The sequence below is a fragment of the Panthera onca genome, chromosome C1 (genome assembly GCF_046562875.1).
Source record: "Panthera onca isolate mPanOnc1 chromosome C1, mPanOnc1 haplotype 2, whole genome shotgun sequence".
Taxonomy (NCBI): domain Eukaryota; kingdom Metazoa; phylum Chordata; class Mammalia; order Carnivora; family Felidae; genus Panthera; species Panthera onca.
This window is the reverse complement of record NC_138346.1, coordinates 140580428-140600493: the sequence shown is the minus strand read 5'-3', so window position 1 is coordinate 140600493 and position 20066 is coordinate 140580428. Positions and strand designations below refer to the sequence as shown.

Here is a 20066-nt window from a genome sequence, read left to right as displayed (position 1 = left end):
TACAATATGCACAGTCTATGTGTGATACCCTTCCTGTATGCTCCCATGGTGTCCTGGATTCCTAAAGTTATTATATACAGACTACTTATTTTTCTATATATCCCATTATTGTTTAGGTTCCTCATACTCAGAAAGCATAAGGGTTGTCAGATTTAGCAAATAAAAATACAGGATGCCCAGTTAAACTTATTTTCAGATAAACAGCAAATAAATTTTAGTATAACTATTTCCCATAATTGAATTTTTGTCTATGGAGCATACATATTTGAATGTGGGATATATATACACTAAGAATGATTCATTATTTATATGCCATTCAAATGTGGCCTTCCATCCTGTATTTTATCTCGCAATCCTAAGAACATGTCATATGTTTTGATGTGTTCCTAGAGCCTAGCATAGTTCCAATCATACAGGAGGCACTCCATAAATGCTTATGTAGTAGATGAATTTATTCTGGAAGCTGGTGATAGAGCAGTGAACAAAACAAACAAAAGTCTTTGCCTTCTTGGAGATTATATTCTAGTGGGCAAATACAGATAATAAATAAGTAAGTAAATAAAGTACATAGCATGTCAGTGTGGATAAAAGCTATGGAAGAAAATGAGGCAGAAAAGGGTTTATAACATGTCTAACATAGAGCTGTTTTTTTTTTTCTCTTCAAACTTGCTCTATGTTCATTCTTTCTCATTTCAGCTGATAGCGACTCCATTCTTATAGTTGGTTGGATCAAACCCCTGGAAAGTTATCCTTCCTCTTTCTGTTACACTCCTCATCCAATCTTTTAGGAAATTTTACTTGTTCTACCTTCTGAGTACATCCAGAATTGACCACTTGTTATCATCTCTACTAAAAAATCATTGGTGCAAGCCACCATCAACTCTCACCTGGATTATTGCAATAGCATCCATGATGGTTTTCCTTCTTTCACACTTGTCCTTCTATGCCCCATTTTCAACACAACCATAAAAAGAGTTTTTTAAACATTCCACTGGCTCCCTGTTTTCCTCATTTATTAAAATGTGTTTTAACATTTTTATTTTTGAGAGAGAGTAAGCATGAGCAGGGAGGGGCAGAGAGAGGCAGAGAGAGACAGACAGAGAGATAGAGAGACGGAGAAGCTGAAGTAGGCTCTGAGCTGTCAGTGCAAAGCCCAATATGGAGCTCAAACCCATGAACTGTGAGGTTGTGACCTGAGCTAAAGTTGGACATTCAACCGACTGAGCCACCCAGGCACCCCTATTTATTTATTTTTTAAATTGTTTTTAAAGTTTATTTTTATTTTTATTTATTTAGAGAGAGATAGAGAGAGCAAGTGGGGGAGGGGCAAAGAAAGAGGGAGACACAATCTCAAGCAGGGTCTGTGATGTCATCACAGAGCCCCACGCAGTGCTTGAACACATGAACTGCGAGATCGTGACCTAAGCCGAAATCAAGAGTCAGGTGCTTAACTGACGGAGCCACCCAGGCACCCCTAAATATCTATTTATTTATTTATTTTGAGAGAAAGAGAGAAAGTGTGTGAGCAGGAGAGGGTCAGAGAGAGAGGGAGAGAGAGAATCCCAAGCAGGCTCCGCACTGTCAGGAAAGAGCCCAGCACGGGGCTTGAACCCATGAACACAGAGATCATGATCTGAGCCAAAATCAAGAGTCATCTTAATCAGTCATCTGACTGAACCACCCTCGTGCTCTGCTGTTTTCCTCATTTTAAAAATCAGGGTCCCTAAAATGACCCTCATAGATCTTCGTGATCTGGCCCCATTACTTCTTTGACCTCACCTCTTCCAACTCTTTCTCTTTAGGGTGACCAACCAACTGTCTCAATTTGTCCTGGATGCCCTGAAAGTCACACATCTCAGGAAACTTCTGAGTTCCTGGCAGACTTGGACAGTTGCTCACCCTACCCACTGTTCTAACCATATGTGCCTTTTTACTGTCCTGCCAACATGCCAGGCACATTCCTACTTCAGGCTTCTGCACTTACTCTCCATTTTCAACAATCTTCTCCCTTATCCATGTAGCTAATTCCCTTCTACTTCCAAAGTTTCACTCAGATGTTATTGCTTTCAATAAAGCTTGCTCAGAACACCTTATTTATAATTTAAACTCCTTTCTCACCCCCTCTTAACAGTCTGAGAAACATTGCTTAACCTGTCCCAGTATTATTTCCAGAGTATTTATTTACCTTCAACTCACTGTATAATTGGTATATCTATGCTTATTCCTTGTCTCCTCCTTCTTGAATGTAGGCCCCATGAAGGCAGGGATCTTTGTTTTGTTTACCTATTTGTCATGAGCACCTAAGTACCTGGCTTATATTGGCACTGGATAAATATCTGGTGAATTTAACTGAAAAGGGATTGGAAGTTGTTGTTTATGGGAAGAATTGCAATGATAATGGTCAGGGATGAAAGTTATATTTATACAGAGATCTGAAGAAGTAAGGGAATGAGCTGTGTGGATCTAGGTGAAGAAACATCCAGGCGAGATGGAGAAATGCATACAAATCTCACAGAGCAGGAATGTGCCTGGCAGTTGTGCAAAGAGCAAGGAGGCAGTAAGGGTAGAACAGAGTGGTCAAGATGTGGGGGTAGGAGATGAAGTAAGTGATGGGATGGCAGTCCAGATGATGTAGACACATAGTCGTGACAAATATTTGGCTCTTATTGTGAGTGAAATGAGAAGCCAACTGGACAATTTTGTGGAGAGTGGTAACGTATTTGATTCGGCTTTAACAGCTCACCCTAATGACTGTGTTGGTAAGTGGCAATAGGGAGCAAGGGCAGAAGCAGGGAGACTAGACATGAAATGGAGATGAATCAAGAAAGAGATGATGTTGGTTTATACAAGATTAGCAGCTGGAGGTAGTGAGAAATGACCAGATTCTGGATAAATTTTGAATTGAAACTGACAGGAAATGTTGATGATCTGAATGTGAGGTGTGAGAAAAAGAAGAGTCAGGAATAATTTCTGATATTTTTAAAGTAAATCTTATTTTGCAGTATAATCATGCATACAGAAAAATGCCCAAATCATAAGTGTAGAGCATGGTGAATTTTTCTCAAAGGGACAACATTCATGTAATTACCTCCTCCAGCAAGACACAGAATATTACCAGGCTCTACTCTACTATTTCTCAGTCATCTTCCCTCCTCAAAGTAACCATTGTCACTGATTTTTCCCACTAAGTGAAGCTTATCCTGTGTTCCCAAGTTTTGATGTCATGTTTTCATAATCTCTTAGTTCAAAGTATTTTCTGACTTCTATTTTGACTTCTTCTTTGACTGATTTCCAAATATTTGAGCGATATTCTAGTTTCCATTTGGTTACTGATTTCTTGCTTAATTCCACTGAGTCTGAGAATACATTAATGGTTTCAATATTTTGAAATATGGGGGGACTTGGGGACTCATTCTATGTCCCAGAATATGGTCACTTTTGGTAAATGTCTCATGTTCCCTTATTAGATAATTTTACATGTATCAATTAAGTCAATTAATACATCATTTAGTCTGATTGTTCAGTGAGTAATTTTTGAAAGTTTGTTGAAGTCTCCTACTATAATTGTGGACTTATCTCTTTCTATATTTAGTTCTGTTAATTTGAAAGACTATGAATTTAAAATGGTCACATCTTTCTAGTAGGTTAAGTTTTTTTTACTATTTAAAGAGTTTTCTTATTGTCAGATAAATCATACACACAAAAGAGAAATAATGTCTCAAATATATAGTTTAAAGAATAATAGAAAAATAAGAGTCTGTGAATCCACAACACGACTTAAAGATACCCTTGTTCTCCTCATTTATGTTCTTGCCTAATTCTCTCTTACGCCACTATCCTGAATTTTTTAATTGCCTGTGCTTTTAAAGAGTCTTATCAATGGCCAGCTGACACATGAAAAAATGCTCAACATAACTCATCATCAGGGAAATACAAATCAAAACCACAATGAGATACCACCTCGCACCTGGCAGAATGGCTAACATTAACAACTCAGGCAACAACAGATGTTGGCAAGGATGCAGAGAGAGAAGCTCTCTTTTGCACTGCTGGTGGGAATGCAAACTGGTGCAGCCACTCTGGAAAACACTATGGAGTTTCCTCAAAAATTTAAAAATAGAACTACCCTATGATCCAGCAATTGCACTACTATTTATCCAAGGGATGTGGGTATGCTGTTTCAAAGGGGCACATGCACCCCTATGTTTATAGTAGCACTATCAACAATAGCCAAAGTATGGAAAGAGCCCAAATGTCCATCGACAGATGAATGGATAAAGAAGGTGTGGTATATATATACAATGGGGTATTAGTCAGCAATCAAAAAGAATGAAATCTTGCCATTTGCAACTATGTGGATGGAACTAGCGGCTATTATGCTAAGCGAAATTAGTCAGAGAAGGACAAATATCATATGACTTCACTCATATGAGGACTTTAAGAGACAGAACAGATGAACACAAGGGAAGGGAAACAAAAATAATATAAAAACAGGGAGGGGGACAAAACATAAGAGACTCTTAAATATGGAAAACAAACAGAGGGTTACTGGAGGAGTTCTGGGAGGGGGATGGGCTAAATGGATAAGGGGCATTAAGGAATCTACTCCTGAAATCATTGTTGCAGTATATGCTAACTAATTTGGATGTAAATTAAAAAATTAAATTAAAGAGTCTTGTCATAAGTATTAGTATCCCTAAATTATTGTTTAGTTTTATCATTTTTTCATCTTCATATCTGGCAGATTAGCTTTTAAATATTCTTATGAAATGCCCCTTTTTATGTTTAATGATAGTATTTACATATCTCTCCATTCTTTCTCTGTAATTTCGGAGTACTTATTTAGCAATGTAGAGTTGAATTTTTATTTTTTAATTTATTTTAACAAACTTTATCATTCAGTTGAAGTATTTAGTCCATTTACATTTAATGTAATTAATGTAAGGATATATTTTGGAGTATATTTACTGCGTATAACAACATGCATCCTTTACTTAGTAGAGTCTAATATGAATTACCACTTCCCAGACAATGCTAAGATTTAATAGCACATTAATTCCATTTATCCCCTTTGGCTATTAGAATTACTGCTGTCATGCATTTTAATCATGTATGTATTTTAAACTCCAGGGTATATTAATATTGCTTTGTAGCTAATAGTCACTTATATTTATACTCATAGTTACCTTTCTGTTGCTCTTCATTTCTTCCTGCACTTCTGTCTTTCCATTTGGGGACATTTTCCTCCTGTCTAAAAACGCCTTCAGTATTTCTTTTAATGTGGGTCTGCTGACAACAAGTGCTCTTATTTTTATTTATTTTTTTGATGGCTTTGTGTTTGAAGGATGTTTTTACTGTATATAGACTACTAAGTTGTCAAAATTTCTCTCAGCACTTCAAGATGTTATTCTGTTTTCTTCCGGCTTCCATGGTTTCTGTTCAGAACTTAGTTGTCATTGTTGTAGCTCCTTTGAAGGTAATAATGCTTTTTCATCTGGCTGTTCTTATGGTTTACTCTTTGTCTTTGCCTTTTGGCAGTTTTACTATGATGTGACTAATACTCTATTTATCATACTTGGAGTCTGATATCTTTCATGTATTTTAGAAAATTCTCAGACATTATGTCTTCAAACACTGATTTGGCCCCATTTCCTCTCTAATGTACTTCTGGAGCTCCGGTTGCACTTCTATTGCACTTTCGTCATCTCCCAAGTATCTCTTGCACTTTTTTCTATATTTCCATTTTTTTTTTCTTTCTTATTTGGTCTGAATATTTCCTATTGAGCTATCTTACAGTACTAATACTCATTTTACCTGTGTTTAATCTGCTCGTAAACCCTTCTGTTGACTTCTTAATTTTAATTATTGTACCTTTCACTTCTAGAATTTCCACTTATTTTTTTAACAGATTCCATTTCTCTAGTGAAGATATGTTGTCATCTACTTTTGAATGTATTTATCTGTATTTGATAACTTTAACATCTGAATTATCTGTGGCCCTGTTTCTCTTTTCTTTCTTTTTCTTTTTTTCTGACTTTTTGGTATATCGGCTAATTTTTTATTGAATGCCAGACACTTAAAAAATTGTAAAGGCTCTGGATGATGCTATTTTCCTCTAGAGGTGGTTAACTGTATACAATGGTAGGCAGCTGGAATAGGAGCAGAGCAACTCAATCCAATCAGGGTATGACTGAATAGAATCTGGGTTTCAGAATTTGAAAGGCTCTAGAGTCATCTGCCTGGGTTCAACTTGTAGGCTCGGTCATCTTGGGCACGTTATTTAATACTTCTATTCATCACTTTTTTCATTGATAGTACAGGGAAGATAGTAGTACTTTCCTCACAGGGTGGTTAAGAAAATTAAATGAGTCCATATGTGAAAAGTACTTAGATTGGTACCTGATACATAGTAAGTGGTCAATAAGTGTTTGCTAGTGTACCTATTAATTCTTGCCCTGATCAGACAGACATCTAAGGCCAAAATCTCTCTCCATTCCTGCATTTAACAATTATATTAATTGGAGTGGCTACTGATGGAGCTCAATATGTGGAGAAAGATTAGACCTTGTTAGAGGATAGGATCAGGAAATAGGGTGGAAATGTAAACCTCTTAAAAGCTTTTGCTATATTGACAAGTCAAAGATGTAATGTAAGCATCTCAGTGCTGATCCTTTGTTATTCCAGGTAATTTCCTACATGTAATTCAGTTAGTTCTCATAATACTAAGTGGAGTTTCAAGGTGCAAGTCTTCCACTGTGGAGGTGATTTTAAAGACTGGTCAAGTCCTTCTCGGTATCCATGAAGTGGGACTGAGGGGTGGTTAGAGAAACAAGGCTTAGCAAAAAGGAGTAAATCGTTTCTAACATTCTCTCCATTCTATCACTTGGGCTTTGTTTTACTTCCTTTTGGAGTGCTGCATTCTTGATGTAGGCTCCAGGAAAGATGTTCTATCAAACCTTGAATTAGATATCATTTCATTAGAGAAGTTCCCCACTAATGTTTCTTCTTCACTTTTACAAGAATCATCCGAGGTGGATCATTCCAGTTTGATCGGATTCAAGGTACATGATTATGCCACAGACACTGTACATGAAGCAATCTGTGTTTTGACTGGTGATAAATTGATAATCACCTAGCCGGATAAGCCAGTCCACAGAGAGGCAGTTAATATTGTGAAACTTCAATAAAGTCGGCTGTCAATGCAATAGATATTACAGGTGAACTCCTTGATCTCTCATTGTAATCCTTTGAATCTCTGTTATCCATCACTCTATAATACATTTGTTTAGGAGGAAAATAAGCTTCTAAAATCTCACCATCAAAGTAAGTCTCCACAATAACATTTCTAAATCTGACATACAAGTCTCAACAACACTGTCAGAACACTATTTAGCTATCAAATTTAGTGTGGTGATGTAAATTTGCAAGAGGATAGCAAGAGATTGAAAAGTGCTCCCCTTTGTTTTCTTGGACAATAGAAAAGTATTAGAAGCATATCCTTTTCCACTCCCCTTACCAATCAGCCATTTGAGTAACAGGTTTTGGTACTAAGCTTCTGAAATTTCCCTACTGCTACGTGTTAAGTGGTACAGAGTAAGAATTAGATTACAAAAGGTACAGCTTTATTTTTATGAATGGAAGCAAAACTCTGAAGAAGCAAATAATATTGACAGATTTTTTTTATTTAGGAAAAAGGATTAAGTTTTTTGTTTTAGTTATCTTGTACTTGGTTTCATTGTCAAAATGAGTTATCACCTCAGTAATTCTTCCTGGAGAACTTTAATCTCACAAAGGCCAAAACTCAAGAGTAAAACCAATCATGGCTCCACTTAGCATTTGTAGGGTGTTCTCTTTTAGGAAGAAGACATTTATTCTTCCCGTGGTATATTTTGAATTTATATGAAAATTGTAATGAATGATCTTACTGTATGTAGTTTAGTCTCCAGAGGAAAGAATTTTCTCCTATTTAATCTCAGGAAATAGGATCAGCTCTGCCAAAGTATTATAAAGCCCAAGGAAATACTTCCTGTATTTAAATGAAGCATATTTAAAATTGCTTACAGGGGTCTACTAATTAGAATTCCAGTGGAGAAAGCTTGGGAAGGCTTCAGAATGGTGTAACTGAATCCACTTCTCTTCTACTCCTGGTGGAAATTTTGAAGGGATTTCATGTAGTTTCCCTAGGAGATCAATTACAGACCTATTTTCCCCAATAATTTTTGAATTCATTATTCTCAAATATCAAATGCACAAAGGAAAATATAGTCTTTAAGCTATGGTATGAGACATAGTGATTGAATCAAATGCTTCTTATAGTTTAGAAAAAAAAATGATTTTCCTCATCTTTATTCAGATTAGGCTGGGGAGTAGTATGGAATCAAAATCTTCTGAGGAAATGGACTTCATAACAGTAGGCTCCTTGAGGACAGGGATATGTATGGTGTATCCTAACTTTTCTTGGACTACCATGCACAATATTTTGTGCAAAATTTATATTCAATAAATGTGTGATGAAATCTACTGATTTATATTGCTTGGAAAAATACTTATCACTTAGGTATTCTAGAGCAGCTGGATCATTTTGAAAGAGATGGATTGTTGCAAGATGTGTTGCAAGTAAATCTTTAGAGTGTTTTACTTGTAGTTGACCTCTCATGCCAGTTGGACTTGCCTGGTGTCAGTAGAATGTCGCTAACTAATAGGATGTTTGCTCTGGCTTTTGACCCCATCATAACCAAATTTAATAAAAGGGCTGGAAAGCAAGCAAGGCAGAAATAGGATTAAAAAAATCTTTTTTTACATATAATACATTATTATTTCCAAAAAGAAAATTATATCTAACATTGTAATTAAAGCAAATTTTCACAGACTTGTTGGAGGCTTTGTATAATACTTTTAATCGTAGTAATAAGCAGTAAGTTGAAATGCTCAGAGAAGAAATAGTATTAATAGCTAAATTTGTTGAATACTTAGATGAACCATGTTCTTAACCTTTAGGAGTAGTGCCTTCCAGAGATGGGTCACATTTTCCTTTTTTTAAATTTAATAAGGTGGCCAACTGTATTTTAGGCCCCGCTTAATTTCTTTTAGTCCTAGGTATGTAAGGCTATGGTAATTTTCATAGTTATGTTAAAGGTTTTGAATCTTTTAATAGCATTTCATCAGATGCTTGTAAGGACCTGACAAAAAATTCTGTGCCCCATTTACCTTGTGTCTCTAAACCACATTCAGTTCTTCATTCTGGGACATCTTTAGTCATTGGACTCTGAGGAATTTGGAGAGCTCACCGAGGCACTTCATTTTGTTAAATGCTCCCAGTGAGCCTCCATGTGGTATGTGGAATTTCATTAATTAGGAACTCAATGTCATTGCATTCAGACAAGGCCAGTCTAGAGGGCAGGATTTCAGAGGAAGGATTTCACAGAAAGGAGGATACTAGAATACCCAAAGGAAGAACATAGAGGTAATATGCCAATATTGTTATTTACCACACAGAAGATGAGCTTCAAAGAATTTTCAGACCATTTTAAAACTATTAGTATAAAAAAGCTCATGGATAAATAAATTTATTGGATTTGGCGAAGACATGCGGCTCCTACATCGTGACACACAGTGACAAAGCTGTGGGCAGATAAACAAGAGAGCAGAAGTAGTCACTTCTCTCTCACTACTGTCTGAGGCTGGTGCATAGTAAGCGTCCAATTAACTTTTGGTGAGTGGATGAAAGAACTTGCTCTAAAGAAAGATTTTTTTAGGACATTGGAACAAAATACCAAAAACATGATCATCTCCAAAGAACATTAACTCTGGATTTACTTGTGCAAAGGAGAGGGACAGTGCCAGGGCAATGGGAACAAGTGATAAAAAATGCTTGCTCCCTCAAGAGTCAGTGTGCCCATTCACCAGCACACTTTCCAGTGTAAAGGAGGCTGGTATAAACGGGGACCTGTGGAGCCAATTAAGCTTTTGTTTGAATTTTTAAACTGTTTTTGCTTATTTGCCTCCTACCTTCAACCTTACTGCTATGTAAAAACAGTGGGGTGAGATAATCTTAGATGAGTCACTTGACTTTGGGTTTTTCATCTTTAAGGAAATGGGGTTGAACAGGTGAGACTTGAATTTTTTTTGATCTATTATCTTGGGTTTTTTTCTTTCTTTCCCTTTCTATCTTACTTGCAACTTACCTCCACTCACTTTGTTTTATTTTTTATTTATTAAAAAAATATTTTTTAATGTTTATTCATTTTTGAGAGACAGAAAGACGGAGCATTGGTGGGGGAGGGGCAGAGAGAGAGTAAGATACAGAATCCGAAGCAAGCTCCAGGCTCTGAGCTGTCAGCACAGAGCCGAAGTGGGGCTTGAACCCATGAACCGTGAGATCATGACCTGAGCTGAAGTTGGACGCCTAACCGACTGAGCCACCCACGCGCCCCTATTTTTTATTTATATTTTCGAGGCTCACCCCCATATTGAAAATCTCCAGGAGAATATACTTATGCTCGTTTTTGCCGTTTACTATTTGAGTAGAGCCCAGGCACTGTGAGGTCACACCATTAACTTGTAAATTTCTGTCTGATGGAAAAAAATAATCTCAAAGATTTAATTAATTACCCTGAGGACATTAACCAGTTTTGTACCTAATGTGACAGTTTTACTCTATCATTCCTTTATCAGATTGCCTGTAAACCCCAATTCCTCAACTGCTCTTTGTTTTTATCTTTTATTCAAATATAATTAACATATAGTGTTATATTAGTTTCGGGTGTGCAATATAATGATTCAACAATTGTATACATTTTTCAGTGCTCATTAAGATAAGTGTACTCTTAATGCCCTTTATGAACTAACTGGGTTGTCTATATGTTGGTATACACAGAGTTTCTGGTTTTAAAAATTACCTGCAAATAGAGCACAGAAAGAAAATGAAGGATTGATTGGGGTGTGGTAGTGATGTACATAGGGACAGTTGAAGAAAGACCAATTCCCTGGTCCCTTCTTTTAAGGAATTTAAAAAGATGAAGAATGGGGGCACCTTGGTGGCTCACTTGGTTAAGCATCTAACTTGGACTCAGGTCATGATCTCGTGGTTTGTGGGTTTGAGTCTCCCGTTGGCCTCTGTGCTGACAGCTTGGAGCCTGGAGCCTGCTTCATATTCTGTCTTGTCTTTCTGCCCCTCCCCTGCTCATGCTCTGTGTCTCTCTTTCAAATATAAAATAAAACATTAAAAAAAATTAAAAATATGACGAATGGATTCCCCAACAGGAGAGACAGAGCAATGGATTCCTTTCTGTAGTTCAGATGTTATATAATCTTTCTAGAAAGACCTGTGCGAATCTCAACCCTGGCAGTTCTCAAGCAGGATGTCTTCCCCCACCTGCATCCCGTTTCCTACCCTCACTCACACACCTGACAGAGAAGCAGCCTGCTCCTCCTTTCTAGGAATTTGGGACAAGATTCCCAAGATGGAATGGTCTTGAGATATCAATAGGCTACCATCATCCCTCAGCTAACATGTGTCTCTATTTGTTTCTCTAGGTTGAATAGGGATGTGCTTTTCCTTGTTTTAGAAATTACCTTATTGGGACAAGCAGCTGTTGAGTTCTATGATGGGGAAGAAAGGTTATCAAGTTTATTGGTCTGAATTCTCACTTTTTGAAAGCAATTTATCCTGTAATTACTTCAGATATGAGTTCTAAGTTTCATAAAGTTAAGCTTATTGAATGTTGGGGCATCATTTCCAGTGAGCCCTGAACTGTGTATGGAAAGATGAATGTGACATCTGAGAAGCAATTCCTTAAAAAAATTATGAATAGCACTTTATTGTATGTTAGGAGTTTCATGGATTTTTTAAAAAATGTATTTTCAAAAATTAAATTAAAAAAATATAAGTTAGCTATATCCCCCAGTGAATTAGGAAACTCATGCCTTTGATAATAATACTGTTTACTTGGGACTAAAATAGTCCCCAGTATCCCTAATCCTGGATCTTACTGTATCCAGTCATGGTGGAATATTAATGGGGCATCATTAGAACTCTGCCAAAGAATCAACAACCACAGCCAGGGGTCCAAACAGAAACACTCAGGTAGTCTCGGTAAAAGAGGTCTTGGCATGCAGAAGATGTTCAATAAACGTTTGTTGAAAGAATAAACCCAAGGAAGCTGCTCACTGCATGGTGGAGATGAGGAGGTTTCTGCCCATTTTCTAAGACATAGCAAAAGTAAACAATTACTTCATGCAGGAAACCACAGCATAGCAGGATTGACATGGGTAAACTAGGTGCCCGAGGTGTAGCTCAGCCTCTGCTATCAACTTGTGTCTGCAGACAAGTTATTCTAACCTCTGTGGGCCTCAGTTTCCTCTCTGTAAAAGGAAGTGGTTTCCAAACTGTGGTTTTCCTTTTTCAAACCAAATCTTCTGAAGAGTTCTAATATATACAATAGGAAGAGTAGACTCTCTTGGGTTGAATCAGAGAAGGCAGACTGTATCCCGGCCGGCTCTACCTCCCCCGTCACCCCCACGGTACACAGTTTGAAAGCAATTGGACTTCATCTGTGAGGTCCTCTCTGGCCATGGCATTTGTGGGCAGTGTTAATACCAGTGTTACAAGCAGCTGTCTGGAGGTCAGTAGAGGGTACTTGAGGACATATTTTGAGAAGTATTACTTTAGAGTGTCATCTTCTCCCCTCAAACCTATTCTGGCCCCTGTACTCTCTAAGTCACTTGACAACATCACAATCTACTTTGTCTCTTACACCCAGACCCTGGGAGTTATCCAAGACAGCCCCCTCGGTGCCCATAACCACTAAGTCACTAACTGCTCTCGGTTTTCACCTGTGACGATTTCTGAAACCTACCATTTCTTCTCCAACCCTGTTACCACCCCCAGGATTCAGGTCTCTATCCTCTTTCTCTTGGACAATCACAAAAAGCCCTGACCAGTCTTCCAACCTCCAGTCTCAGTCCGCTCTCAGAAGAGCAACTCCTTAAAAAGTCTTTTCATTGCTTTCCATGGCCTAAAGGACAATCCCAATTCCCTTGGAAGGCAGGCAGGCCCTTCATGACTGGCCTTACCCATTTCCCTACATTCTATTCCTATTTACCATCTTGTACTTGGTGTTCTAGCAGTATCAAACTGCCCGAAGTTCTTTAGATCTACTGTGTAGTTTTACACCCTTACCCTTGGGTCCTAGTGATTCTCCTCCTATCTTGCCCTCTACCTCTCTTTTCTGTAGCTCATTTATAATCTTTCTTTAAGAATTTGTGTAAGTGTCATCCCTATAGAAAGCAAGATAGAGGTCTCACTTTGTCTGTTAAGACTCTGCATGCTGCTACCACATTATATTAAAATTATCTAGATAGATATAGTTCCTCCACTAGATTGTAATTCATTGGAGACTGGTATTATTTCTTTTTATACCTCTTATTCCCTAGTGTCAAATACAGTGCCCATGAGGTTCTCAGGAGGCAGCCTGTCATGGGATTATCTCTGGTCTCAACATATCAGCTCGCTGATTTGGTTTCACATGAGATTAATCAAGAGATGTAAGCGGTCTCAGGGGCAAGGGAAGGGCTAATGTAAAGTATAATGCTTTCAAAATTTAAAAACCACTTTTTAATAGGAATATTATTCTAGTACTTTTAAAAATTTTTTTTAACGTTTATTTATTTTTGAGACAGAGAGAGACAGAGCATGAACGGGGGAGGGTCAGAGAGAGGGAGACATAGAATCTGAAACAGGCTCCAGGCTCTGAGCTGTCAGCACAGAGCCCGACGCGGGGCTCGAACTCACGGACCGCGAGATCATGACCTGAGCCGAAGTCGGCCGCTTAACTGACTGAGCCACCCAGGCGCCCCTATTCTAGTATTTATCATAAAGCTATTGAAAGCTTTAGAAGTTCTCTTTGCGTTTCCTTTTAATAAACTGCATCATGTAAGAAGTGAAAAGTCAAAACACACAAGTGAAAGATGGTGAGTAAATTTACTCAAGTAAACCTTTGGGTATTTTGAGCAAATCACCCATTGTTCCTTTATCCTCACACGAGCCTCATGGAGGTGAATGCCTACCATGTCCCCCAACCCTGTTACACCTGAGAATCAGGAAAGTGTACTTCGTCAGTATATAATTCTCTTCTTTCCTTGTCTAGGACCAAGGCTACCTCTAGCCTATATGGCTCACACCTTTGTGTGAATGAGGAAAAGGCAACCTCTCTGCAGCTCCAAAGGCCCAGAGCTCAGCAACAGAACCATGACTTTATGTTAAGACACAGGTGTCTGTCCTCTAGGCAGATGGCTCCCTAGGAAGGGAAGCTGGATTTGCGCGCCTCTACCAGGCACCTTTATGAAGTGCACAGACTTACCCTGCCTAAGGCAAAGAGCCATCTTCGTCCCCAAAGATGTTCCCATCTCCTCCTTGTCCCCAAATGATAATCCGTGTTGCCAACTAAGCAGGAAAATGAATAGTCATGATCTTTCTGAAGAGCATTTTGGTGGGCTTTCTTTAAGTCTAGCTTGCCATTTTGAGGGGGCCAGATAGTGGCATTCTGTGGTACTTTGGGAGCTGTGACCCAGAGAAATCCCTTCTTTGCATAGAATTGTCGTTTTGTATAGCTCATTTTGCTAAGTGACAAAGCTGATTCTGTCACAACATAAGCCAAACAAAATGGTGATCGCTGGCTCAAGTGTGAGAGATCTCCTCGTTTCGGCGCACTCTGTGGTAAGCATTATTCACGAGCAGTTAATTATTGGTCTTCATGCATAAAATGAATGTGACATTTGAGACAGATGTTTATTGATTGTTACATATATATTTTTTTCAAAACTCCAGCTACTGAAATTGGCTACAATTACCATCACAAAGCACAGCTTTTGTACATTCAGGGTTTTATCCTGATCTCTGACCTGTAGGAACAGCACGCAGGTGTGGTGATAGGCACATGGACATACTTTTCTGTCTATTGACAGCAGGGATGGAGTTTCTTGAACAACTGTGCTCAGGCTGAAACAACTGCTGAGTTCCACCAGGGGCTGCTGTTGAACTTCTAAAAAAAAAATCATATTTTGGAGAAGAAGGGGGGGGTGGTGGTGGATGGGGAGGGAGGGATGGGAAGGGGGGGAAGAGGAATAGAAGGAAAATCTTGGAAGAAAACCTGACATTTCTGTCTAAGGTGGAGCATGCTTTGCTGATGCCACACGTGGAGTGTTTCAGAAGTGTCAGTAATAAATACTTCTATCAGAAATCTTCCCATTCTATATCTCTGCATATTATACCCCAAGGAGAGTCATACAAAGACATAGCTGTCAGGGTCTAATTTTGGATCTGAAAACTATGGCGGTTGTCAGGCATCATTTCCCATGTGTGATATTTATCTCCTCTCACAAACAAACTGAGTGCAGAGTTTTTAATTAATTTCCAAGTGTCTCCCATGATAATTTCCCCCCTTAATATATTAATACGATGATTTAAACCTTCATTCAGAGGCAGACTTTTGGTTGGAAATCACTAAAGGCTTAGACAGTGTTTAGTATTATCAATAAGTTACACGTTCGTGGGTTTGCAGGGAATCAATAAAGTTGCCCTCTCCTCATTTTATTTTTAGAGGCATCAGTGGGATTGTATCTCTTTTAAGTATATTAAGGAAATCACGAGTGAGCTGATTTTGTTATTTTTCTTCTTGTGATTGGAGGCAGTTCTTAGGCTGCTCCTCTTATTGCTTGTGCTTAGAGTTACTTTAAGAAAAGTTCTTGATTTGATGATAAGGGAGTGAATTTTCTTCTGTAAAGTATTCCCTTCAGAGAAACTTTTTTTTTTTTTTAAATAAAGGAGCTAGAAATAGACCATGGAAAGGGGCATATCCCTGAAATGTACAAATCAATGGGGGACAGCAAGTAAATTCACCTCTTCTTTCCCTGCCCAATCTCTCTCCTACAGAAAATATGGAATAAAAAGCATAGCATCATAAAAATTCTAAGGACAGGAGTAGGTTGGAGTTATAATGTATGTTTCTTAAATAGCATATTTTTAAAAAGAAATAAAAATAAAATTTATGCCTTCCAAAGGAAGGATTTTATTTATTTATTTTTGACAATGCTTATCTCTTTATTTATTATTATTATACTCTTAGCTAAAAGGTTGCTTCAAATTTCACAAAGATTTTTTTCTCAGTTCACCTTTAAGATATTTGATTACTGGGGTGATAGGGCAGTCCTTGAAGAAATATTTATCTTTCTCTGAAAAGGACATTCAAACACCATTGGAAAATCATGGCAATGAAAGGTAAACTCCTAAAGTCTTATATGAGGGTTCTAATTATCGGCAATCAAAATATTAAATTCTTGGAAATACACAAAACTCCTTCTTCTTACAGGACTGCAGCTTCCATTTGTTACTTTTTTCCGTATGAGGATTTATTGCTTTCCTTCTCTCTCCCAACTCCCAGCATCTGCTATACAAACGCTTCCCCTAGGTCCCTTAGGAAAATTTAATAACCAAATATCTATCTAGTGAGAAAGGAATTTTTTAAGGTTCAATTGCTCTGTTAATAATTTGTATTTTTTTCCTGTCTTGCAGTTTCTATGTAAGTGCCACAAAAATCAACCTTTTAAACACAGATTGATTCTGACAGTTTTTATTTTACGTGATTTCCAAGAATTGGTATAGAAATGCTTCTTAATTGAAATAGTTCTCCTTTTTGGCTTTTATTTTATTGTCCTTTACTTCTTGACATCTTGTACATTAAATCAGAGGCTGTTTTAGAGACATGAAATGACAGCTTTTTCAGAGCCCGATTCTGGATCCTGATAGATCTGCACTTCTCAAAGCAGACAGGCTGCTCTCCACAGCCTCCGAGAAGCTTCCTGCGTGATGGGCACGTCACCGGGAAACACAACCATAAACTGCAGGTTAATCACCAAGGACCAACTTGTGTCAATTCCCTACTGCCCTGCTCCCCATCTAAGAAGAATAAAGCCAAGAACTATTTTTTTTCTTTGCTATTTAATTTAACAGAAACTGGGCTCAACTTTAGTTTGAAATTATATTTCCTCTCCACCACGATGGAAAGGCTACTCACGTAATTTAGTGGTGTGTTGTAAAGAAAAATCAAAGCGTCCTCGCGGAATATTTTCCCCTATTGTATCTTCCTGTGATGAAAGAACACATAAAGTGAATGAGATGTGACACAGGCATGAACAGAGAACCCATTTGTTAGACTGAAATTCTGAGAAAAATGCTATTTATATTACTGTGGTGTTTTGGAGTTAGAAAAGGGTTATTTGGGGGAAAAATATGTATTTATATCAGAGTCAGTAGGAATAACGATGAGACAGGATGCAAAAATATGATAGCACAGGAAAGAACAGCTCCACAGACCAGACCAGTTCTCCTTCAAGGTAGCAAGCAAACATTTCATAATGGGAACGCTAACAAGATGAGTGTTCTGGATTTGTTTTTCAGTTCCACCTAACTCTTTGTAACTTTACAATGTAAGATTCAGAAATTGGAGCCAATTACCATAATATGTGGTGGTTTGGTGGGAGCGTGTTCTACATCAGACAGTTAAAAGGTTTTATTGCTATTAGGAGCATGTTAATGCCCTTGATAATGTCTCTACTTGCTTTGTAATGTCTCTCGTTGAAGTATAGAATTCTTTTATCTTCTTATTACATTATGCAAAAACTTGAATTGAAAAGATATTTGCAGGAACATTTAAAGTAGTGCATCAATCAGCTTCAAAGAAGAGAAAATGTTCTCGGAATAGCTTATAAAAGGATAACTGTCAGTTTTATTTTGGATGAACAAAGGCGGCAACGTAAAAAGCACTTTATTGTAAAAGCATACTGTGCAATTCAATAAATATGCCATATAAATATAAAAGAGAAGAAAGTTCATAATTGTCTGATGACTTAAATGTAATTTAAGTAATACTTTTAAAATGCATCTACCAGTGAAGTCCTCTTTTTCTTTTGGGTTCCCAGTTCTAGGCTCTAAGCCCCCATCAGGTGATAACTTAACTCTCCCTCTCTCTCTCTTTTCTCTCTGATAACGTAAGGACTTGAATGGATTAGTCATGGTCCTGTTTTTAATATATCTCAGAATGATACGGAAAGGAGTGTGTGTGTGTGTGTGTGTAAAGCATTAGCAAAAATTTTAACAGCCACTTAATGGTGCAAGCTTTTCAAAATGATTTGTTCTTATCTGCACTGTGTTCAGTGTTTCTCATCCTGTGCCATTGCAGCTATAAGACAACTTTTCATTTGAATGTGACTGTATTGTCACTTGAAATAGCATTTCTGAGTGTTTGGTGTTTGTTAGGTAAATTTAGTAGCATTGTAAGGTCTGGACTTTCTCAATCAGGGGTCTTTTTTTACTTTCTATATGAGGATCCTTGCACCCTTCCTTATATCTATATCTGTCTATCTATCTATCTATCTATCTATCTACCTACCTACCTACCTACCTACCTACATACTTACCTATCTAAAATTGTAGAAAGTTGGCTTTTAACTATAAATGTTAACTATATAACCTTATTTTCAAATGTGTTTCCCAGGTAATAAACTTTAGCCTGACAAATCCTGCAGAGATTGCTCTTTTTGACGAGGTTTAAAACTTTACAGTGTGAACTGTCTATTAAAGAAAATGTTCAGATCCAGCACATGGGAAACATATGTAAATATTTAGAATCAGAAAAGAACCATCTACAGAACTCAATTTTTCTATAATTTGTGTTTCTACATGTATCTATGCACATCTGGGCACAGATAGTTAGCTCCCTGCATGTACAAAGCACGTGATAAATATTTGTTGATTAAGGTTAAAATATGAAAAGAAAAATATCCCACTCAGTAAAAATCTGTCTTCTGTTTTGTAACCTGACAAAGGGATGCTAATCTCTTATGAAAATAGGAATATACATTTTTTCCCAGACTCAGGCCTTGAATGAAGATTCAAAAAAACTTCATTTGAAGTCAGGTAACCAGGCTAATTCACTCCCCCACACTGTTGTAGCTTATAAAATTATATTAATGTTTGTGACATTTCTAAGAAATAATCTCTGTTTATTTTAAAACTGTAAATATGGCACCTTGTAATAAAAAATCAATTCATAACTTTATTTGTAACATCATTTTGCTAGCAACTTCTTTCTCATCACTATTGTACATGATGCCTAATTCATTAAAATAATGTTCTCATTTCAGTCAGTGGGTTCCATCCAGACTCCGTAGGAAACAGTCTTCAGTCTGTTGTTACTCTCTGATATCCCCCATTTTCTCATCCCTTCTTTCTCTCAGCCTGTCTCGGAATGCTCTCATTTTGAAAGTACAAGGAAAATTATCTCATAAAAGAAATTGAATAACAACAGAACTTCTGAGATTTCAAAAACATAGAATTCTTAAGTTATTGAACTATGGGAAAAGCCGTAATTTATAACCAGCAAGTTAGTATGTTGTACACATCTGTGTACTGTTTCAGAAAATAAAGGTTGTTACTATAGCAACTGCCACATAATATGCAACATACGTTATTTGTGAGATGCCAGGCTTCCTGTTAAACACACACACACACACACACACACACACACACACACACAACTACCTCCTCATGGCTGCTCACTGATGTTTCAAGGATTTCCACCTTTTCCTTCACTATTGTAGGGGATTCTCATCTTTAATATTGTGTTGTTTTAAATCTTTTTCTTCTTTTAAGTTTCCTGTACTTTTGGAGTTTGTTGGCTAAATTACTAAGTTTGCTTAGGACTGCTAGATTTGGTGACTACTACTGAGACATTTTTCTCAGTCTTACTTTGATTTAAAAAAAATTCTAATTAATGTTTTTGATATAGTGATAAATGCATAGGAAGGACACACATATAGCACTGTGAAAACACAGATGATATACACCTAGTAACATGTCATTTGAGTTGGCCCTTCCAGGGTTTTATAATTCTGTATTGTACAACCCTTCTGGCATTAAAACCTCTTTTTTGAAAAATAAAAATGTCACAAAGTATGCACCTACTTTATGGATATCATATGCCATTTGCAAATGTGTCTATCATACTTAA

The 20066-nt window shown here is 37.3% G+C and overlaps 1 protein-coding gene and 1 long non-coding RNA gene across 10 annotated transcripts in view; one reads left to right on the top strand and one right to left on the bottom strand.

Annotated features, from left to right (window-relative positions):
• RWDD3 (RWD domain containing 3) overlaps positions 1 to 20066 on the top strand; it is a 249599-nt gene that overhangs the window by 49251 nt on the left and 180282 nt on the right. The gene's annotated exons all lie outside the window — the stretch shown is intronic.
• LOC132672827 (uncharacterized) overlaps positions 1 to 20066 on the bottom strand; it is a 40583-nt gene that overhangs the window by 13963 nt on the left and 6554 nt on the right. For 2 of the 5 annotated variants that reach the window (XR_009607716.2, XR_009607721.2), the window contains exons 2-3: positions 17073 to 17142; positions 16544 to 16857 (exon numbers count right to left, since the gene is read on the bottom strand). This is a non-coding gene — a long non-coding RNA (uncharacterized LOC132672827). Of the gene's footprint in view, positions 1 to 10282; positions 15042 to 16543; positions 16858 to 17072; positions 17143 to 20066 lie in introns of those variants that run through there. The other 3 variants (XR_009607717.2, XR_009607718.2, XR_009607720.3) reach the window with 2 other exon arrangements.